We start from the raw sequence: 24,637 nt of genomic DNA on the forward strand, positions 1-24,637 counted from the left end.
ACTCAGATACATTTCAGTTGAATGAAATAATTCAGATGCTTTGTTACGTATTTTTTATAACAAAAAATTTAGAGTTTTTTTTCTATTTGAAAAGTATCAAAATGATTCAGTTGTATGCAGTTTAACTATTCTGTGCCCTGACACAAATTAATATATAGACAACGGACAATATCCACTTTTGTCTGTGCCACATATTAAGTATATGTCTTTATTCTTGTATAGGGAGAAGCACTGAGAAGTTATGAAAACATACAATAAGATTAATATTCCAGACTTGCACATACTTGCTGCAAGGCCTTGAGACTTAAAGTCTCAGTGCCCTCACCCATGTATAGTGATCAAAAAGACTCCCCATTTATAGAAGAAGAGACAGAAGCTTAAATTTAATCACTTATCCCAAATTGACACAGCTAGTTAGTGACAGAACTGAGGTATCTGGTAGGCCTGATACCTGCTCTTAGCCAATGTCAAGATCTTGACAGACTTTCTCTCATAAGGCTCAAGTGATAATTAAATTAGGTAATATGCAAAAATTAAATTAGGTAAACGCTCAATGCATTGAGCACATAATATGTGTTCAGTGAATATTAACCACTGGTAGCATTGGTATTATTGTTATTACTACTAGGCCAATACCCAGAATTCCCAAGGATTGCCACCAGCAGGATGCTTTGCTACCTTATAGCTCTACATGCTCTCTTCTGGAGCCTTCATGTGCTTTCTTTTCCATGACTCTCTCCCTTTAGAAGCATCCTTGCTCCACTGCAAAACAGTGGGGAGGACTTCAGCAGAAGCATGGGTTCCTGGTTTTCAGAACTTTACTCTGAACACATCTCGCTCTCTTCTTTAAAGCTTGCATGATATGGTTAGGGTCAAGGGCATTACTTGTTTCATAATGCAAGCATATCGAGTGTTAACCTAATCTTTAACCATTAGAAAGAGAGCATGAGTTCAATGAAAACGTTACAATCACTTGATTAGAAGCAACCTGTGAGCTATAATTCAATATCCATAATGAAGGTTCAGTAATAAATTATTAGCTATGATCCTGTACTTAATGGGAGCAGAGCATTATTTTATAGCCAGCATTGTGATAAGTAATTTTATGTATATCTTGCCAACTGCACCGTAAACTGGACATTTTTATCCTCAGTTTATAGATGAGAAACCAGAGGATCAGAGATATTAAGTAATGTACACAAGGCTATCCAGCTAGTGAATGTGAGGGTCAAGATTCCAACTGGGGTCTATGTAACATCAAATATGAGGCTTTTAATCACTTCCTTCACACGGCTCGGGTGGTTTAGCACAATTTAAATGACAGGCATTGTGAAAGCGTGTCATCATGGTATCATTTTTCTCAAATGCTGTTAACCATAATATTCCATCAACCAGAACATTCCATCCTCCTAGGGTAATTTACTGTAAAATCAATCACATTTGAATCTGAAATATGATCTTTTTATTAGTTAGATCATTAATAATTAATTCTCAGACAAATTTTTCTCAGGCAGAATTTTTGCAAGCAGAAAATAATACGCATTTTCTTTTGTCTTGAGGTTTTTGTTTCACTCTACAACCTTGTCGACAGGTTATGTCAGTGAAAATTCTGGGAAGATAAATCAAATCAAATCAAATAGAGGTTGATTCCAGAAGAAACCACATCAATTATTTAATTCCGCTTTTTTCATTGTTACTGTTGTCAGGTATCTGGTACTACAGGAAAAAAATATTTCTAGCTGCTTTAGACAACAGACTTAGAAAGTCAGTACTTCAAATGAAAGGGCTGATTAACAATTAGGAATCTTTAAGGCACAAAGATATCAGAAGTGTTTACTTAAAAATGTTTAGGTTTTTCCTTAAAAAATTAAAACTAAAACTGCCATAGGATGCAGAAATCTGACTTCTGGGCATATATCTAAAGGAAATGAACTGAGTATATCAAAGAACTACCTGCACTCTTATGTTCATTGCAGCATTATTCAAACATCCAACCTATAGAAACCATCTAAGTGTTCATCAGTGGATGAATGGATAAAGAACATGTGCTATATTGATACAACGGGTTATTATTCATCCATGAGAAAGAAGGAAATTCTGACATTTGAGAAAACATGGATGGATCTTGAGGGTGTTATGCCAAGTGAAATAAGCCAGATAGAGAAAGACAAATACTGTATGGTCTCACATATGTGTGGAATCTAAAAACAGAGTCAAACTCATAAAAATCAGGAGTGGAAAAGTGGTTTCCAGGGTTTGTGGGGTGGAAGAGGGGGAAATAGAGAGAGATTGGTATAATGATGTATATTTTCAGCTATAAGATGAATAAGGTTTGAGGATATAATGTATAACATGGTGAATATAGCTGATGAAAGTGTACTGTGTAATTAAATTTGCTGAAAGAGTAGAGGATAAATATTCTCATCAGAAAAAAACAAAACAAAATAGAAAAGATAAATATGTATGATGGTGGATATGTTAATTCTACATGGAAGGGATCTTTCCACAATGTATACACATATCAAATCACCATTGTGTACATTCCAAATATCGTACACTTTTATTTGTCACTTATATCTCAATAAGGCTGAAAAAATTTAGACCGTTGCAATTATAAATTTGACTGGTATATGAAAATGAATGCTTACAAGGGTAAACTTTGTAGGACAAATATTTTAATGTGATTCTTTAGACACTTTTATTTTGATGTGCTACTATGAATGATAAGAGCCTAGTTCACTTACACCATCTCTTCTCATCCTTTTCTACTTCTTCTCTCTAATGATCTAATGATGACAATTATCTTATTATCTGCTTGAATCATATGAATTGCTGTGTGAAAAAATGATCAAATATAGGTAGTTTCATATGGCCTAAACTATCGTATATTTTAGAGTACTATTAGTCAAATAATATTCATAAACTTATATTTAACATTCTCTTCTCATTTTAACTTCCCCCTTCTGACTTCAGTGATCTGTAAATTTACTTATGCATTTTCAACTTGATGACATTCCTAGTAGGTCCCATCACCAAAAGTGATTTTCTATCTTTTGTCTAAAGTTTGACTTTACACAGAGAAAGACAAATGCCATATGATTAGATGAACATCTGGGAAGGGCGGGGAAGAGAAAGAGAGGGAAACAAACCATGAGAAACTCTTAAAGGTAGAGAACAAACTGAGGGTTCATAGAGGGAGGTGGGTGGAGGATGGGCTAGAGGGGTAATGGGTATTAAGGAGGGCACCTGTGATGAGCACTGGGTGTTGTAAGTAAGTGATGAATCACTGAATTCTACTCCTGAAATCAATATTGTACTGTGTGTTAACTAAAATTTAAATAAAAATTAAAAAATAAATAGTTTGACTCTAGTGTTAGAAACCAGTAAAATTAATTTGCATAATAATAGTCATATGAATACTGATCATTATAGAGTGAAGTATTGGACCACCAGGAATCTCCTCTACAAAATCCAGATTCATTCCTAGTGAAAAATTTTTTGGTACTCAAGTAAATAATTCATTTTGAATCTAAATTCAAGACAGACCTACCTAATATTAATCACCACATAAGCAAAATTTTGTATCACTGGCTTGAGGTAAGGCATTACAACTACTTCAAAAATGATACAGAATAAAATGTAAAAAGTTGAAATTGTGCTCAATTGTATATAATAACAGACAAATTATAGAGGGTCATAATAAGCAAGTGTATATTTAATCAAGAATATGCAAGAAAAAATTTTATCTTATGCTAAACCTGTATGTAAACAGAAATACAAATAGTCTAGCTATGAGCAGATAGATAGGGAAAGGAACACTGAGATAACCATCTATGGAACACTATAACTAGAAGCAAGTGATGGAGACAATAAACTGTTTTGCTTTGCTATGAGACTTTGGGAAATTCCTGGTTTTCTCTATGCCTTATTTTTTTTTTCCTTTTTGGGAATAAATGTTGTAAGAAAGAAAAAAAAGGTGATATGTTGGATTTCATCAAAATTAAAACATTTGCAGCAGGGAATCGATCCCATTTGCAACTGCACCAAAAATAATTAGATACCTAGGAATAAACCTAACCAAAGAGGTAAAAGATATGTACTCTGAAAACTACAGAACACTTATGAAAGAAATGGAAGAGGACACAAAGAAATGGAAAAGCATTACATGCTCATGGATTGGAAAAACAACCATTGTTAAAATGTCTATACGACCCAAAGCAATCTACATATTCAATGCAATTCGTATCAAAATACCAACAGCAGTTTTAACAGAGCTAGAACAAACAATCCTAAAATTTGTATAGAACCACAAAAGACCCCTAATAGCCAAAGCTATCCTCTATAAGAAAAACAAAACTGGAGGCATCATGATTCTAGATTGTAAGCTATATTATAAAGCTCTGGTCATCGATATAGTACAGTACTTGCACAAAAACAGACACATAGATCAATCGAACAGAATAGAAAACACAGAAATAGTCCCACAACTATACAGTCAACTAATCCTTGACAAAGCAGGAAAGAATATCCAATGGAAAAAAGACAGTCTCTTCAACAAATGGTGTTGGAATACTTGACAGCAACATGCAGAAGAATGAAACTGCACCATGTTCTTACACCATACACAAAAACAATTCAAAATGGATGAAAGACCTAAATTTGGAACAGGAAACCATCAAAATCCTAAAGGAGAACACAGGCAGCAACCTCTTTGACCTTGTAGGAGCAACTTCTTATGAGACTTGTCTCCAGAGGCAAGGGAAACAAAAGCAAAAATGAACTATTAGGACTTCATCAAAATAAAAAGCTTCTGCACAGTGAAGGAAACAATCAACAAGACTAAAAGGCAACCGACGGAATGGGAGATGTTTGCAAATGACATATCAGATAAAGGGTTAGTATCCAAAATCTGTAAAGAACTTATCAGACTCAACACCCAAAAAACAAATAACACAGTGAAGAAATGGGCAGAAGATATGAATAGACACTTTTACAAAGAGGACTCCCAGATGGCCAACAGACACATGAAAAGATGCTCAACATCACTCATCATCAGGGAAATACATATCAAAACCATGAAGAGATATCACCTCACACTTGTCAGAATGACTAAAATTAACAACACAAGAAACAACAGATGTTGGCAAGGATGTGGAAAAAGGGGAACCCTCTTGAACTGCTGGTAGGAATGCAAACTGGTGCAGGCACTCTGGGGAAGAGTATGGAGGGTCCTCAAAAAGTTAAAAATAGAACTTACACTCTAGCAATTGCACTACTAGGTATTTACCTACAGGATACAAAAATGCTGAATTGAAGGGGCACATGCACTCCAATGTTTACAGCAGCACTACCGACAAGAGTCAAACTATGGAAAGGCCCAAATGTTAATACTGATGAAGGAAGAAGAGGATGTGATAGATAGATGATAGATAGATAGATAGATAGATGATATAGATATATAGATATAGATATAGATATAGAAATAGATATATAGATATAGATATAGATATAGATATAGATATAGATATAGATGATATACCGTGGAATATATCTTGCCATTTGCAACAACATGGATGGAGCTAGAATGTATTATGCTAGGCAAAATAAGTCAGTCAGAGAAAGACAAATACCATATGATTTTGCTCATATGTGGAATTTAAGAAACAAAATAGACATAAGGGAGGGGAGAAAAAGAGAAAGAGAAACAAACCATGAGGGACTCTTAAAGACAGAGAACTGAGGATTGATGGAGGGAGGTGAGTAGAGGATGGGCTAGAGGGGTGAAGAGTACTAAGGAGGGCACTTGTTATGATGAGTACTGGGTGTTGTATGTAAATGATGAATCACTGAACTGTATACCTGAAACCAATTTTGAGCCATATATTAACCAACTAGAATTTAAATAAAAAATTGAAAAGAAAAAAAAAATTAGAACATTTGCAAAGCAAATGTCAAGAAGATGACATGACAAGCTACAGACTTAAACAAAATACTGGCAAAGCATATCTGACAAGTGACTAGCATTTAAATATACACAGAACTCTCAAAGTTCAACACTGAAAACAAAAACCAAAAGAAAAAACATCAGGTAATATGAAAAAGACGTGGAGAGATACTCCACCCAAAACAACATACAGATGCAAGTAAGCACACAAGAGGTTTAACATCATTAGTCACTAGAGAAATTCAAATTAATACCGCAATGAGAAGTCACTACCAGAGGAATGACTGAAACAAAAAATAGTAATGGCACCAAGGTAAGGATGCAACTTTATCCTATGTTTCCACACCCTTATCTGGTAAGGATATGGAAAAACTAGATCATTCATACCTTGTTGGTAAGAATGTAAAGTGGTACAGTCACTCTAAAAAATAGTTTAGCAGTTTTTTAAAAAACTAAATGTGCAACTATCACATGACTCAACAATTACATTCTGGACACATTTCCTAGATAAATAGACACTTATATTCACGCAAAAATGCATACACAAAAGTTTCCAGCAGCATTATTGGTAATGACAAAAACGGACACAACCCAGATGTCCTGCAGTGGGTGGTGGATGGTTAAAATTGTGTGGTTCATCCACACTGTGGAATACTACCCATCAATAAAAAAGAACAAACTATTGATACACACAACAACTTGTATGAATCTCAAGGGCATTATCTTGAAAGAATCCAATCTCAAAAAGTCAAATATTGTATGATTTCAATTATATTACATTCTCAAGAGACAAATTATAGTGATGGAAAAAAAATGAATGGTTTCTAGGGGTTAGAGATGGTGTCTGTAAAAAAAAAGTAAAAATATAAATCAAGAAGCAGACCTTATAACAATATTTAAAATATCCTTAAAAAAGAGAAGGAAGATAAAAATTTGGTGATTCTCCCTGAAATTGACATTGATAAATAAGAGAAAGAAATGAAAATGAAGGAATGAGGACACTGTGTTTCTTTAGGCATTGTGCAATTGGATTTAAAACCAGTCCTTAAAGGGGCGCCTGGGTGGCGCAGTTGGTTAAGCGTCCGACTTCAGCCAGGTCACGATCTCGCCCCGCGTCGAGCCCCGCGTCGGGCTCTGGGCTGATGGCTCAGAGCCTGGAGCCTGTTTCCGATTCTGTGTCTCCCTCTCTCTCTGCCTCTCCCCCGTTCATGCTCTGTCTCTCTCTGTCCCAAAAATAAATAAAAAACGTTGAAAAAAAATTTAAAAAAAAAATAAAAATAAAACCAGTCCTTAAAAATCAGTACCTGAGCAAGTACTATAAAACCTTAAAAGCCTTGAAAACATGGCATCATGTTTATTAAGACCAAAAAACAAGAAAAACTAGAAGCTGGTTAGTAATTTACAGGGGTATACTGAGAAAATGCCTGAGATTTCAAACTTGCTTTACAGTGTAATTGTTGAAAGAGTTGGTTTTGGAATTTGTTGGGTTTGGGTTTAATTCAAGGCTATATCACATACTAATTACGTGACTTGGAAAGGCTGTTTTACCCATTCTAGGTCTTGAGTTTCTGTATCTGTAAAATGGAGATCATGAAAGTTCTTATGAGGCTAATAAAATAAGACAATGTAAGTAAACCAATCAGCCCAGGGCCTGCCATAGACTAATTGCTCATTAAATGTTAACCCATGTTAATTTGCTATTATTTTCAGAAGAAAGTTGTAAAACTTCATTCTAGCCACTAGGAGAGCATCTTACACTTCCCACACTCTTACCTGGTTGAAATCTCAGAATCATTAAAAGCCAGCTAGCCACTTAACATGATAATTGTGTATTTTGGAGATTGCATTGTGACATTAAGCTCCAATGCAGAATCACAAGAGATGAGAAAAAGATGCAAATAAAAATTATATGAGGTGTGTGGCTCTTCAGGAAACACTCAAGAAAATTGAACCCAGTAGGGTTAAAATCTCATCGACTTAAGGACTCAAAGAGGAGTTCAGTATTGAGGGTTTGACATTAGGTAGTTACAAAATTATGTCTTGAAATTGATGTTTACAAAGAAAAATATGTACAGTATACATTTTTTGGTTCTCAAAAACTTAAATGGAAAATCTTTAATGTACAAACTGCAAATCTTTAATTTATACACAGCAGAATCTATGGATAATTATGGTATATAAAGATAATAGACAATTTCTTCCTTGTCCACACCATTCTTGTTGCCTGTAGAACACATGGTCTTAGTAGAGGGCATGTCAAGAGGTAGATGGGCCTTGAGAGCACCACTAAAAATACATTAAGCATTGTAGGCCCCTCCAACATCACACCTTAACCCCTATCCCATCATCTGGGGAAAAACAGATCCAGTTAAGAGATGATTGAAAGGTTACTGAAGTCATTTCCAAAATAGCCTTCAAACAGATCAAGGAGGACTGTGAGAAGGTGTTGTTAGTCAGTAGTACAAATAAGAGAAAAGTGGAATGATGATTTTCTAGCAAATCTATGCTATGTGTGGAGAAGAGGACATACTCAAGTCAAGAAGAATTAAGAACTAGAGTATTTGCTTCTTATAGGTCTGTGACATAGAAATGAGATGTTCCTCTGAGTCAAGTTTGTGAGACCCCCGACATCTGCTCTTTCCTTAAGGACTGCCTTGAGTTATAGACCCAAAGTCCTCCAAATGGTACCCTAAAACTTTTGGGGGAAGCTTGGTTACTTCCCTCTAGAAGTAAATAATATCCCCCAAGATCTTGTCTGAAGTCCCACTGCTGTCCACTGCCTGGGTTTCCACAGTTATGTGAAATCCATGGGTTTCCTGGCTAGGAGACTGGGTGTGCATCTGTGCAGGCTCAGTAGTTCAGTGGAAAAGTGAGATCCCAGATCATTATACCTTTCAGCTTGTCCATGTTGTCATCCCAATGGTAAGAAAATCGTGTTTCATTCACACTAAGGAACACTAAGGGGAAAAAAAGGAATAAGCATTGATACCCATAACAACTTGGATGAATCTGAGGGTTGGTGGCCAAGATGCTCCACTGGAAGATATGCCTGGTTTTAAGGTGGGTTCTCCCAAAGCTCAAAGACAGTGTATCTGCTGTTGACCATAAGGTGAACTCCTTTCAATGGTGGAAGATGTAGTGTTGAGGACCATGGCATGAGATTTAGGGTTGAGGGACGAATTAGGAATGTTAGCCCAAAGGACAAACGCAGACCTCCCTTCTGATACACAACTGACCAGTACTGAGTCTAGAATTTGGTCTAACTTTTCACTATTTTCTGAGCAAACCTTTATGCAGGCCATCCATCAGGGTCTCCTCCTTATATTTAAAGCCAATATTAAAGTAGAAGAGGCTGTGAAAAAAAGACTTAGATTTTCCAGCCCCCCAAAACTGAGCACTGACAACTTTTGTCAGCCCAGAGCTGACACCATGTTGTGTTGGTATCCAATCGTGGTCAAGTCTATAATGGGAATTCAGCATTCCCTCATCTACTCCATCTCTTTATCACAGATTAAAATTACAATGATGTTTAAAAAAAGACAAACGATGCACATCTCAGGGTAAGCAAGGTCTGATTTGGAGCAAATGAAAACAACTAGCAGATATATGAATCATATGCTGCAATGATATTGGTGATAAAATCAGATATAATGTCTCATAAGCAGGTTTGGGTGATGTCAAGTTATATGATCTGATGTAATATAGTAACCTAGTACATCTGCAGAAACCAGGCTTAGGTAATTTTAACAGTAACAGTTATAACTATAACACAAACACCAGTGAGCAATAGCATTTTTATAATGGACTTCAAGTGGAAGAAATGAACATTACTTAAAAAAACCACAGGCCTTAAAAAAATCTCACCTCAGTGCGAAGAGGTCAAATTGCTACTGTATTACAGTGCTTCTACTTTTAGTTCAGTTAATAATGTGTTTATCATTCAGTAAGAAAGAGCTATTAACTGGAATTTGATTATAACTGATTTTGTGCCAGATCAATTTATTTAGAATTTATTATTTTATTTTATTAAAAACATTGTTTTTAATATTTTATTTATTTTTGATAGACAGAGAGAGACAGAGCACAAGTGGGGGAGGGGCAGAAAGCGAAGGAGACACAGAATCCGAAGCAGGCTCCAAGCTGTCAGCACAGAGCCCGACGCGGGGCTCAAAGTCACAAACCGTGAGATCATGACCTGAGCCGATGTCGGACACTCAACCGACTGAGCCACCCAGGCGCCCCTAGAATTTATTATTTTATATAAAATACTTTAGATGGTTGTTTAGTTGCTAATGTCAAAGACTTGCTAATTCTGTAAGAATAATATTACTTCTGCATAAATAAATAAATAAATAAATAAATAAATAAATAAAATAGGCCAAAAACTCCAGAACTCTTTTGCAGTTGCTGATTCAATCCCTATATGGGTAAAATTATACATCTATACTATGCTGTGAGTATAGTTTCTTTCTTTTAAACATTTTGACTAAACTTTTCACCAGTGAAGTCAAAATATAAAAGACTTGTGTCTCTAACTGTGATGGATGGCAAGTAGTGGATTAGCATTTCTTCTGATACCATTTAGAAAAGCTGGGTAAATACAAACAAACAAATAAACAAACCTCTGTCTGCAGGCCTAACTAGGACTTGAGGAGCCAAGATCCCAGAGCAAGAGAAACCATAGAGAGGTGAGTTGACCTTCCACAAACCATATTTCCCCTCAAAGCATTTGCCAAGGCAGCCAGAGTACAAGGTGCCTATGTCCCGGCAAAAAGGAAGACAGATGGAAGTGAGCGTCATGTTCGGTAACTCTCCTCAAGGCATTCATTCAAATGTTAAGCGTCGTAAGAAAATAAGTACTACATTTATCTGAAAGCTGCTGAAAATTAGAGCAAAGTATTCATCGATTTCACAAAAATTCAAAGGCAAAATTCATATTTTGGAACCTGAAATGAGAAGTAGTTTTATTAAATAGCCAAGGTTCTCAGACCCTGGGGCCCTATAACATATTGTTGGGGTCAAACAGGGACTCATAGAGTCTTGCAAAGTCTGAAAATTAGCCTCTAATCTGCTCAGCTTGTGATTTGATTAAGATGTCTATTCTAATCCTAGGTGCCTGCCAGAGGTTAGGGTATACCCTCTTTGAGAGAGGCAAAGCTTTGGATGGCAAAGTTTCTATAATTTTTTTCTATAATTTTTGAGACACATTTTCCACTTCTATATAAAAAAACTGTGAAGCATCCTAGTAAAAAATTAAGAGAAACAGACCAACACATAGCCTTGTTATTGGCATTATTAGCCTCAGAATTTAAACTAAATGTGTTCTTTAACAATATTCAGGAGTGATATAGAAAAATGGAAAGTTTTTTGAGGGATCTAAAATCTGTAACAAAAAGAATCAAATTAAAATACTGAAAGTGAAAAATGCAATAATTGAAATTAATAATTTAATTAATGAGTTTAACAACAGATAGGAGATAATAAAAACAAAAAAGAGGATTCGTGGATAGGAAAATAAGGCTATATAAAATACCCAGTTTATAGCACAGAAAGCAAAAATGGATGGAAAACACATTATAAGAAGAACTAAAAGACTGCTAGCTAGATGACAGAGTAAAAAGGTAAAACCGTGTAATTGGAGGCCTTAAGGGAGAAGAAAGGAAAGTGCAAAACTATATCTGAAGTGATAATGACTAAGAATTTTCCAATACCGATGAAAGATATAAAGCCATTTAAGAGAAATGCTCCAAATGTCAAGCAGTGGAAATCCAAAGAGTTCATGTAAGTACATTATTGTAAAACTACAAAAACAGAAGACAAAGTGAAAACTTAAAAGCAGTGAAAATAAAGAACACTGTTCTCAGCAGAACGCCAATCAGACTGATGGCTGACTTCTCAACAGAAACGATGGAAGTCAAAAGTCAATTGGGTGGCATATTTAAAATACCAAAAGAAAATAATTTCCAATCTAGAATGCTCTGACAAATGAAAATAGCTTTAAAAGTGAGGTGAAAATGAAAACACGCTCAACCAAACAAAAACTGAAAAAATTCACTGCCACCATATCCATGCTAAGCATGCTAATGAGAACTCGTGGTTGCTGTAGAAGAATGGGATCACAAGAAGGAACAGAGGGCATCTAAAAGTAGCAGGTATGGTATATGCAATTACAAAAAGAAAAAGGAAAACTAAAATATAAAATAAAACAGATTTATAATTGTTCTTCAAAAGAATAAAAAATTAAATTTATCCAGCTCAGCCTGTCCAGCCCGGAAATGCATGTGTCTCAGTGTGTAAAATTTTATTTTTTTTAAATAAATACACCATCCCTCAAATTTATTTCAACATGCTCTAGGGTAAGAATAAAGAGAATATTAGTTCCTCAAAAGTCAGGTAAATATTTTGTAGTGCTTGGCCTTACATTTCAAATAATTTACAAATGTTTTCAAAGTACTGCTAAAAAATTTAGGAAAGTAAACTAAAAGTAGTTGTTACAGGAATTAAAATTAAAATCCTACATATATATTTTAAATAAATGATTAGCTACTAGGGCACCTGGGTGGCTCAGTTGGTTAAACGTTCAAGTACTGATTTCCACTCAGGTCACGGTCTCGCCGTTTGTAAGATTGAGCCCCAAATGGGCTCTGCACTGACTGTGTGGAGACTGCTTGCAATTCTCTGTCTCCCTCTCTCTCTTCCCCTCCTGCTGGTGCTCTCTCTCTCTTTCTCCAAATAAATAAAAAGTTTAAAAAAATGATTAGCTATGATTAATAAATCAGTAACATGTCTTAAGTATTTTGCTGTTTTAGACAAGACATTTGAAAATATTCATATAGTAAATATTTTTAATATTTATTCTTATGATTATAGTGAGCATTCCTCATAATGTAAAACACAAAAATGGCTAAAAATACCCAGCACCACCTATGTAATGATTTTCTCTTTAAAACAGAGCAGAGAATACAATTACTCATTTTTATTAAACACAGTAGATTAAATCCCACCCCTATGGATCAAGGGAGAATGTGACAATATGAAATCTCCTTCCTTCAAATCTTTTGCTTGAATTTCTCTTGATATTAAATTTTTTTATTTTTTTTTTCAACGTTTATTTTATTTTTGGGACAGAGAGAGACAGAGCATGAACGGGGGAGGGGCAGAGAGAGAGGGAGACACAGAATCGGGAACAGGCTCCAGGCTCTGAGCCATCAGCCCAGAGCCTGACGCGGGGCTCGAACTCACAGACCGCGAGATCGTGACCTGGCTGAAGTCGGACGCTTAACCGACTGCGCCACCCAGGCACCCCGATATTAAATTTTCTTAAATATATTAGGAAGAAACTTCTATCTCTAACTTAAATAAAAAGAAAAAAACTATTAATGGCATTTTTTCATAAGTCATAATTCAACCACGAACAAGGATCTTACCACAATTTTGTAAATGTTCAGAAAAATAAATGTACATTGTACTTGCCAACTACATATGGAGGCACCCTGGTCTGTTTGAGGCAGCAGGGGATGTGAATTTAGATGTAGTAACTCCTGTCACAAGCCTCCTGTCCATGAGGGTGCAGTCTCAAACAAGATGCCTGTCTGTGGGGAGAGGGTTGATGGAGGTCAAACAGTAAGTATTATTGAATGTTGCACTGGAATTGAACCAAATGGTATATGAAACCTTTTCATGTACTTTTATATCCATTTCATTTTGATTAAAATAATAAAAATAAATTCTGGTAGACCCTAAAACACTTCTAAAATGCATTGAGTACCCATGCGTTTTATGAGATGCTGAAGATTCTCTTGAATTATGTTAAATATTTCACACACAATTCTTGTATATTTTTATAGATGAGATTTTACTTTGAATCTTAAGACCAGGAGCATTGTAAGGATGTAGTTCTGCTTTCAAATAACTTCCTTTAAGTAAACTGAAATGAATCAAAATTATATGTTTCAAATTGATCTACATTATTCAACAATGGGTTTTTTCAAATACTCAATTTGTTTACATTTTCTTAATCAGATTGACCTCTGCCTCTATATTTACTTCATAAATATCTATGTTATAAAAAAAAATCAGAGGCTAAAAAAATGAAATCAGAGGCTAAAGTATCATGGCATGAAACAGGTCTGCATTTTGTTCCCCAGAATTATTACTATTAACTATTAATCTACAAAGGGGAATTTTCCAATATTTAATTGTACCCAATCTTTCAATCACAGAGTGTAACAACTAGTAAGAAAGTATGTAAGTATATGAGAAAGTTTTGCTTTGAATTCTGCTTTTGTTGGTTCACTGCTAAGTACAACAGAATAGAAATTAGCTTTTATTCTTCAGGGTAAAGTTGTTGATATTTTATATGTTGGAAAAATTTCTTTATCATAAGCACTACTATAATGAAATGTTTTTTCATTAAACCTTCTTTTATTCATGAAAGGGCAAAATCATTTGCTGGTTCACTTTGTCCAAGAACGTGCTGGAGTGGTAAATGAAAATATGCCGTTCAGCTTTCTAAGTAGCTTGCACATTACAAATCAAAATGTTAAGCTGTGAGGTTAAAATGAACTAGATAAGCAAATAAGTCTTTTCCCTTTGCCAACACTTTCTTTTTATTCAGCACATACATAGAGGCATATCTTATTTTTTAAGATACAAAGCTATTTAACATCCCACAGAACAATAATAACCCTGAAATTTGAGTGTTCTTTAGAAATATTTCTTTCTCCTTCATTGTAGAGGTTCTCAGAGGCTTAGAGGTAGGCATTCTGATTATTTCACATGATGACTCTCAGAAAGCAAAAATTCTGGCAAAGAGTGGGTAGTCCTAGGAATGTAGGTCACAAGAAAATGTTTTTAAAAAAGATTAATGTAGCTAGTTCAGTCCCTTTCTCTGTTCCAAATATTTAAAACCATGTAAAAGATGGTCTCTTTCTCAGTTTTTAATACATTCTCAGCTATAGACAGAGGAGCTTGCTAGGAAACACCAACAGTGGATACTGAGAACTTCTAGATGACTCTAGAATGGATCCACCATTTCAAGAATATCCTGAGTCAAGATATTTTATGTATCAAGGTAAAAGGTAGGGCTGAGGATCCAACTAACTATATCCCTACCTCTAAAACAGGCTTCTCCTCTTAGGTTTGCTTCATTGACTCCAAAGGGGATTGGGTAATATGTATGGCCATAAATCCATCAAGACTTTGGAAAACAACTGATCTCATAAATTACGTAGTTTTTGAATAGTAATTTAGTAGTACCTACATATAACAGGAAAGCACCATCTTAAATAGTGCCAGTCTTTAACATAAATTTATACATGGAAATTTAACGTAGATTCATAGCTGAAAGACCCAGGTCCCATTCTTAAAGGAAACAGTAGTTTGAGGCAGGGAGGATGTATTTGAATTTCTTCCAAAGTGACCCAGTGTTTTGTTTTTTTTTTTAATTTTTAATTTCAAATATAGATTAAATTTGTTTCAGTATGATTTGTAGTTCCTGAGTGAGTCCTTTATTCCCATAAGAAAAGGTCAGGAGACAATAAAACAGCACAATGTCTCTAAGATAATATGGGACATTGGAATATGATAATGAAGTTCATGAGAATCCTTGGTTTGAGATCTTAAAGAAAAAGGAAAATATCTGTCTCTGTATTTTCAGCATCTTTAATAGTGATTTTCATGCATTAAATAAGCCCTCAATAAAACATCCTATATTTGTGTATATATAATTTTACATATGTATATAGTATATTATAAAAAATAATTTAGTAAGGTTTGAAAGTCTTGCTTTAAAAAAGACTTTTGAATTAGATGACCTAGGTCATTCATTACACATCTCACCATTCTAAAGGGACACTGTTATTGGCAAACAAGTTCTCTTGTTTTTTATGGGCTACTCTGTACTCTGCTAACAAATTCTATCTCACTATCTCTGATAATTGCTCTACGGGCATTATCTTAAGAGTTATCACCCAGAAGCAGTCCCTCACTCTTTTTGTTACTTACATAGATCTCTCTCTCTCTCTCACTCTCTCTCCCTCCCTATTTAAATAATTTAAATTTTATAATTTATATTTAATTAATTAATTAAACACAGATTTTTAATGCTGGTATATGCTTAAATGCAGATATAGACATGTATCACTCTAGATGCAATTAAACAAGACCCAATAACTATGCTTGTCACAGTACAACTATCACAGAAGAGAATTCACTTCCGTGTAGTCTTCGATATGGTCTTCAGGATATGCAGCTTCATCCCACCCAGCGTGAATGTGATCTCTACAGAAAATGATACCTATGCTGTCACAAATGATGGGGATGATCATAGATAAAGCACAATGGATTCTCCATTCTTCACTCAATGTAGGTATCATGCCTGCCCTCTCATCCCTCCATTGTGGTTTTGGGGATTCATAATGGTGTGTAACCAGTTACTAGAAAGAGCACCATATTGAAATACAGAGGTTGAACATAGCTGCTGGCAACAGACCAATCATCCATGCATTCATTGACTCTGTTCATCTATTCAAAGAGCATATACTGAACACTAATTATACTAATTCAGTGAAAATGAAAATTACAATGCATTATGCTATGGACTATAATCCTGGTAGGCACAGGATTCTAGCTTATATAGTTGTGTAGTTTCCCGACTATCATTTAGAGGTAAAATACAAGAAAAATGTATCAGAGTATCTGAACACTTTTCATAAACCTTGATTTGTAACAATCTTATTCTCAGTGAAGTAGAATGAAAAGATACACACACACACACACACACACACACACACACAAAGCAAGAAGCTCCTGCCACTCACAATTGGGCATCACGTACTTAACAAGTTTTTGACGTGAAGTCTCAACTTGATTTGCCTAATATAATCACCCCAGAGAAGTCTCTGGCTTTCTTTAGTTCAGTAGGTATTCCTGCCATACTTCCTACAGCATCATGGAACAAAAACTTTCCCTTAAGAATTGCGGCACAGTGCCACTTTAAACTAAAACACACTAATATAATGGGTTACATAAATCCTGTGAGAATGAGCATTATGGAGTAACTATTTGACCCGGAACTTATATCCACTGAATAACAGTGAATTTGTTTTTTTGTAACATAGGTATAATATGGTGCTCCATGTATCAGACAAGTGCAGTGTCATTATTATAACTGGCATCATTCGATAAACAAATATGCTCAAAATATGAGCCAACTATGGTATTATGAAACTGTGAAATAAGTTAGTTATGCTCAATTACAAAAGCATTATACTTATGACCACCAAATTCAGTGAAAAACACACATTTTTTGAGCATCTTCTGAGTTTCTTAAAGGAGTTTACTGTCTACTTCAGGAGACAGACCTCTACCCACCTGCAAGTCAGAATATAGCAAGAACTTTGCTTGTATTTATACTGGCAACACCTGGAGACAGGAAGGAAACTTTCAAGGAGACAGTAATAGTGAACTAGACTCGAGTGCTTGGAAAACATTTTGACAGGAGATACTAAGGGAAAATTTATTATATACAAAGGGAGTTTTGCCAGAAAATGGAAAAATGAAGAGTTTATTCATCTCAATATTCAATTATTCACTAATATTCAACAAATATCTATTGAATGGATACCACTTCAAAGTCAATTTTTGTAATAGTATTACATATATTCAAGATAGGCCTTTAGACATCATCACATAGGTTTTTACTGCAGGTATATCTTTGAAAAAAAAATGTGGCAAATTTCTTAAAATGTGTTACCAGCTGATAGATGTCTTCTGGGATGTATAAATGAGAGCTCCTCTGATTAAATACCAAGGGGTGATAAAAACAAGAAAGCAATTAAAATTTCAGAAAAAATTAAGACAAAAACACTTGTCTAGAAATTTCATGCAGCATCGGTAAAATGCAATATAAACCTAACATGTCTTAACATGATTGTATTTTCTATAAACAAAGATGTTTTATTAGTCTAGAGATGTTTTAAAGTTTTGAATGAGAACTTTTTATTTAGAAATTGTAATCTAAGGACCCTTTAAAGAAAAAAATTATAACTTTAAAATTTATCCATTAAAATAACCCTTTTATTCTTTCCATATATCATATTTATATTCAAGAATAAGAAAGGAAATAATTTTGAGAATACCTGCTTGATGTGAGTGGCTCATCTCGTGCTCTGCTTCAAAACTGTTAGAGCAACTCATAATGGAAGTGTTTATGTCCCAATATTAAAACATTTGAAAACTTAAAGAACTAATTAGTCATAAGAATACCGTGAAGTTATGAATCTTGTTAAGAGATTGCTAATTTTATTTTAAAAACCATAACAACTAAGTTAAAAGAGTGTCACTTTTAGAATCAAGTAGACAAGGATTCAAATTCTGACTCTGTCATGAAGCAGCTTTGTGATTTTTTTTTAGAGATTTAGTCTTCTCAACTTCTTCAAAAGGTGGTAATAATACTTCAGCTTTAAGGTAGATGTAAAGATAAACATGAGAAAAAGTTTGTTTTTTTTTTAGTTCCTAGAATAGTGCCTGTCATACATTAAGTACCCATAAATACTGGCCCTCTCTCTTTTTCCTCCTTACCTTTGTTTGTAATAGTTCCCGTTTTCTGTCTTAAGTAAGTTTTAAATTTTGATGAAATGTGTTCAAGGAAATTGCTTACGTTGACTTTTCCAACATATTTAAAAAACATAATAGTAAACTACAGGCAGAATATAATGAATGCATATCTGATTTATTTCATTGCACTTTCAATTTCTCCAAAAGAATGCAGTGTGCTAGATAAAGCTATCCAGGCATATTTTTAAGTTAACGTTTTAATTAACATTTCTAATTGTATGTGTAAAAGTTTGCCCATGTGTCGTCGTCAGCTCCTCAAGAAGCCATTACTCTATGACACTGCTGTATTTTCAAAGGATACATGTTTTAAAAGGAGACAAAACATACCCTAATATTAATGGGATGTCATCTATAGTTTAGTTACAAGAGCAGATCAAGTACTGAAACAGTTATCTCTTTTTTCGTATCCTATTTAAATGAAACTGAACTTTCAGAAGAATCACTGAGATTTTTAAAAATTTTAAACAGATCACTTCATTTCCCAGAGAGTTTGGAGAACAACGTAGTTTTAAATTGGTACATTTTCAAAGCGTGTGTGTTTAATTTTCATTTTCGCGGACGAATGGCTTCTTTTTCTAAATGTATTTTTTCATCATAGAGTGGTTTTGGCAGTACTAATGTTCACAGGGATCAGGTCTATATTTGTGCTGATTAAAAAGATAGAGCCATGATATTATATCCCTGATCAAAATATTCTCAAATCTCTCAACATAGTGAGATCTCACTGCATCTGGGAGGATTAGAAGTCAAAATCATAAGGACAGGAAAGAGTTCTGAAGCAATCTTTCATCACCACTAGAAAGAAGCAACTGGCCACCGGAAGCAGGGTTGAACTCACCAGTTTTAATGTGAATTTGGGGTGGGGAAGTGATGGGCACAAGTTAGGTGAAAACACAAGGTTTTCATTTTGAGCTGTCTCCTCAATCTCATTTTCAATGACAACTAATATGTTTATGGAAGGTTTTCCATAGATATTAAGAAAGCAAAGAGCATTGGCTTCAATTTAGTCTAGACAATACAGTGCAGAAAGTAAGGATGCACATTAGAATCCAATCTCATAAAACGTTTGGCAATAATGATTTTGGGAAAGAAGAATGCAGTCGTTTATTATATTTCTCATCATCTAGCTTGTCTGAAAAAGTGAAAGACTCAGCGTTTCCTAAGAAAATACTCAGTCCACAGTTTTACTGTCCTAGCTATACTGTTCAGCAATTTTTGTATATCTATCCTCATTTACAAAATCTTTTATGTCTTTGAGCACTGATATTCACAATTTTAACTACTGAACAAATGTGTGCATATCTTCACTTTTGTTACAAAATATGAATTAATTAGAAAAGATAGATTATTTCAGTTTTTAGCTGCTAAATGTAATGTTGATAATCTGAATTGCCACAAAGTATCCTGGAGGTTAAACATGCAGTTATAAAAATATGCCAGTATTCTCAGCAACATATTTATAAAAATATTTTTAATGCAGGGGGGTTAATCAGCATATTCTAAAGGCTATGATTATACTTCAATAGAAATTTATCATGCTTATAATAGGCTTTAAGTTTAAAAGTTTAAAATGTGTGTCCAGGACAAGATATACAAGATATTTGAATTTTTCCTAATCAGAAAGAATAATAGAAATGTTTTTGATATTTCCTATTTATGTAAGGTATGAGTTAATTAAGGTTATCTTATACGAAAAGTTGTTTGGTCTCTTACCATTTCAATAATCAAAGTGGCCATAAAATTCATGTAGAACTTTAATTTTCGCTTAGTTTTTTCTGTGCATTTTAATCTGACCTTCTGGGAATAACTTCAACAGAAAAATAACAAAAATTACAAAATTGTAAAACTTATAAATAATGGAAATCTAATTTACCTTTTATAAATCCTTGAGAACAACCATTAAGCAAGTAAATGGAAACTTATTTTTCAAACTCAGAGATTTTGAGAAACATTGTTAACGTTCAAAAGGTTTTACTAAAGAGACGTTTCTTCTATAGAGCTTACTTTCTGCTTTGATGAATGCTCGTGTGTCTTTAAGTTCTTAAGAGGAAGAACTTTCCTAATCTGCAATTACAAATCTCACCCTGCCTTATTTGAACTATCTATTGATGTAATGATATATTTATTATATTTATTCACTCCAATATTAAGCACCTCTTATGTATCAGTCTCATCAACCTGTTAGCGTTTCTCTTTGAAGGTAACTTTCTTGGCATAAATCTTTCAGCTCTTCACTCCACAACATCAAGTTTGGCAGAAGAGCTGAGCTCTGATCAGAGCTCTATTGAAAGACTCTCCACGTCTATGGTTTCTTATTCATAGGCAATGTACGTGCTTTCTTTTTTTTCTACCTGCACTAACCTTTATTAATACAAATCATCTGCATAAAATACTTTGATAAAGTGCATTTAACTGATGTGCTCATTTGCCTTAACTGCATTAATTCACAAATATAATTTTTAAAGTGCTTCTTTAACAATGTCTTACCTGAATTTTGATTCTAATATCTAAGTATTAGTTATCCCTATATCTTGAATCTTTGTCATAAATACTTAAGGGGAAACGTTTCCTGGTATGCTGTCCAGGTGAATAGAAGTAGGTATTGCAATGTCAGTTTAAACAGCAAACCATAACACAGAGATGTTGCTTTCAATGTTTTAACATATCCACCCACACTTTCTTACTCTCATTGTCTAATTCACAGTTTTATTTTTTTTAAACCCTCTCGTTAACCATTTTTCTTAAAGAATTTGTAGTATGTTCTGTTGTGATTACTATGATCGAAAAGCCAGAAATTATATGAGACCGGAAAGATTTTTTTTTTCAGTTTACAAGTCTGTTCTAAATTTATTTTTAATAAAACAAGTAAGCCTTGCTTCTGCCTCCTCCCACTCCTTTGGCTTGGTGCTTACTCGGTAAGCAGTAAGCAACCTGCTGCATTTATAGCTGTGGAATTTAACTGGGAAGGGTCTCCCTAAGAAACCATGTGAACAAGGACGCATAGTGGATGCAACATAGTGAATACAGACAGAGCTCCTTTTTTTCAGTCTCTCCCAAACCCTTCATCCCTTGCTAGTATTCTCTAGTTTCTAGTCACAAAAGGCAGCTGAGTTCACAGCTGGAACAACAAGTTGTGCTACGAATCTCAGTGATTTACCCAAGTAGAGAACAGGGTCATTGGCTTAATTGGAATTTCAGTTGCCAAGCGAAATAGGAATCCTTAGCCTTGGTCCAGCCACACTGGTAAAAGTGTTTCTGTTTCTTGATAGGGAATGAAAATGACGCAGAGTGTAATTGATCGACAGGATATTGATCACTTTCCTTTCTACATCCCCCCAGTTTGGGTGCCCGCGAGTCTAGGGCTCACTTCTATACGCCCAGGGGCCACCAAGATCTCCATTTTCCCCAAACGCATAAAAGGCTAAAAACAGCCTTCCTCCCCAGCACCATGGCGTGGCTGCGGCCGCTTTGTTTACCATATAAGTCACATCAGGGGTTCACTCCTCGTCTTCTCCCCTGCTTTAAAGCTGGGTGCAGGGAGAGGCAGAGAAGCATCCCCAAACTCCCGCTCAGCCCAGGTCAACCACAGAAAGCTTCACAAACCCGGTCTGGAGCCTTAAAGAGAAACCACGCAGCGGGAGCCTTTTGAACTCATACCCCCCCCCCCCCCCCCCCCCCCCAGGGATGTCCGCCTCCCAAGAGGGAGCCGGCTTCCCAGGCAGCTTGAGAAACTTAACTGAGATCCCAGAAAGGAGGAGAGGTGCAGCTCCGGTCAAATGGAGCTCTGAGGCGACACCCTCTTTACCTGCAAAGTTGGCAGTTGGCAGTCTTCTGGCTGAAGAGCGATCGATCCAAGGACATGCGGTGCGGGTGCTATGCCCAGGGAGAGCACGCCCGGCCAAATCCAATGGGATTTCCTTAGTCGCTGCCGAGTTTTGGAGCATTCCAAGGAAAACGCACGAAGCTAGAGCCCACGCAGCTGGCACCGAACTGGGCGGAGTGAGGATGCTCTGAGAGCGGTGCCATGGGAGGCGGGGGAGGGGCGGCCCCGGAGGGGGAGGTGAGCTCCAGGGGAGGAGAACTTCGCCCACCCCCGCCCCCACCGATCCCTGGGGAAGAAGTTAGCGTTCCCACGGCTGACGGCGGACGAGCCCCGAGGAAGATAACCCCGCCCTCCGTCCCGGGCGGTTGCCTGACTCAGGGTCCGCACAGACCCTGCTCGGTAGGGACAGCCGGTGGAGATGCGCGTCCCACGCACCGCTCCGTGTGGCCGTGGAGGGGACCCGCGCGCGGGCGGGCGCTGACGCTGGGTCCCCGGCTCCGCTGCCCACCCCCCAGCCCCCCAAACGACCGCCGCCTCCCTGGGCCAACTCCTTGAGGTCAGCCAGGGCAGGCGGACTCCCCAGAAGCCAGCCGTCATCCAGCGAAGCCGGTGGCCAGAAGCCGCCTGAGGTCCTGGGTGCGGGCCAGACACACCTCCAGGCTTTGGGCGGGCTCTGCAGGGCTGCCGGACTCCAGTTCGCGCCAGGACCCGGCTTCTGGACGCTCGGCTCCCAAGCCGGTAAACCAGCACCCCGGCGGCAGGTCGCCAGACTTGAGGAAAGTAACCCCCACTCCCACCCCCACCCGGGAACTCTCAAAGCTTCTCCCACTCCGGCTCCTCTGGGCTCCCGGCACCCCCACTCCCGTCCTCAAGGTGTCAGACTTCCCCTGCAAGAGCAGGAGGATGCGGCTTGCGACTAGTGTCAAGGATCCAGACAGTCGCAAGGAATAAATGACGAGGCGCAGCGTTGCATCCACCCCCACCCAGCTCGGGCTTTCCAACAGGCATAGATCAGTAAGTTTCCAAATACTGAATAAAACCCCAAACACGTACCAGCCCAGGAGCGCGAGGTTCGGTGGCTTCAGGTGGAGAGAGTGTGAGCGTGTGTGTGTGTGTGTGTGTGTGTGTGTGTGATGCTCGCATCAGCGCACTGAGGTTTCAGGATGTAAGTTATCTCCTGGCCAATCTCTTTGGTGTTCACGCACTAAAATAAGACCAAAGCGCTGCGAGGAAATGCCATATACTGGCGAAGTTGGCAGTAACTTACTTGCTGTAAATGCGACGTGGTGATTCCCAGCTTGTGACTCACGGAGCCTTGGTTGGTCACGGCCCCGTGACTCGAGAGTCCATTTGTAAGATCAGTTCAAGAGTGGCGTCCGCGCGGAATCTTCGCTGAGGGTTGTCCCCTTGAGACCCTCGGTTTCTACTGGACTTCCTTTATTTTCCGAGAGCCCTGGGGCGAGCTGTTGGTCCCCGACCTCATCTCAGCAGCTGCCTGCTCCATCCTCGGGCTGTGCAACAGATGAGTGGCAACCCTTTCTTCCCGTCCCAACCACGCGATGTGACACCTTCTGGGAGTTGGTGCCGGGCAGACTGAGAGGCGCACCAGTTTCTTCCCGAGGAATATTCCCCAAGGGAGCCGGGGGTAGGCGGCAAGGCGGCACTCACAGGCAGACTCCAACGCGCAAAATTAAATTTCCCTTCTTGGTTATCCCTTTTCCCCCCTCCTTTCCTTTGTAGGTCACCTGAGTTGAGTTTTTTGGGAAGATTTACAGGAGTAAAGAGGATATCGCTAGAGATCACCCACTGGTGTCATGTTCATGCTGCTTTTGTGGTTTTCTTTTAAATCACTTTTCTTATTTCTAAATTTCTCTTTAGTTTACTACTCTTCTCCTGGGTTGATCTCAAGCTCAGACCCGACTCCTAAATTTTTAGGAGCACTACTGCTAGGTTATCCCCCTCCAAAAATACCAAAGTACACTGAGGCAAACCAGGTTCCTTTAAGATCTCTCCAGAAAACAAAGATAGGAACAACAGCAAACAACAAAAATTCCCTTCCTTCCCTGAATCTCTTTTGACTCTCAAACACAAAAATACATTAGCATCTCCAATTTTTTTTTTTTTTAGTTTTCTTAATGTTAAATGATGGCTTTTATAACATGTTCGAGAACACATCTGTCTGTAGACGTGGTAATGAACTTTACAATAAATACAAGTCTGCTTTCTATTTAACAAGGGAGGGGGCAATATAT

The 24,637-nt window shown here is 36.9% G+C and overlaps 1 protein-coding gene across 1 annotated transcript in view; it reads right to left on the bottom strand.

Annotated features, from left to right (window-relative positions):
• Positions 1-22,655, bottom strand: part of TRPC4 (transient receptor potential cation channel subfamily C member 4) — a 199,962-nt gene extending 177,307 nt beyond the window's left edge. The window contains exon 1 of the mRNA XM_043577686.1: positions 22,368-22,655. The gene's annotated coding sequence lies outside the window, so the exon portion shown is untranslated. The remainder of the gene's footprint in view (positions 1-22,367) is intronic.
• Positions 22,656-24,637: the final 1,982 nt, after the last annotated feature.

Source organism: Prionailurus bengalensis, chromosome A1 (genome assembly GCF_016509475.1).
Source record: "Prionailurus bengalensis isolate Pbe53 chromosome A1, Fcat_Pben_1.1_paternal_pri, whole genome shotgun sequence".
NCBI lineage: Eukaryota > Metazoa > Chordata > Mammalia > Carnivora > Felidae > Prionailurus > Prionailurus bengalensis.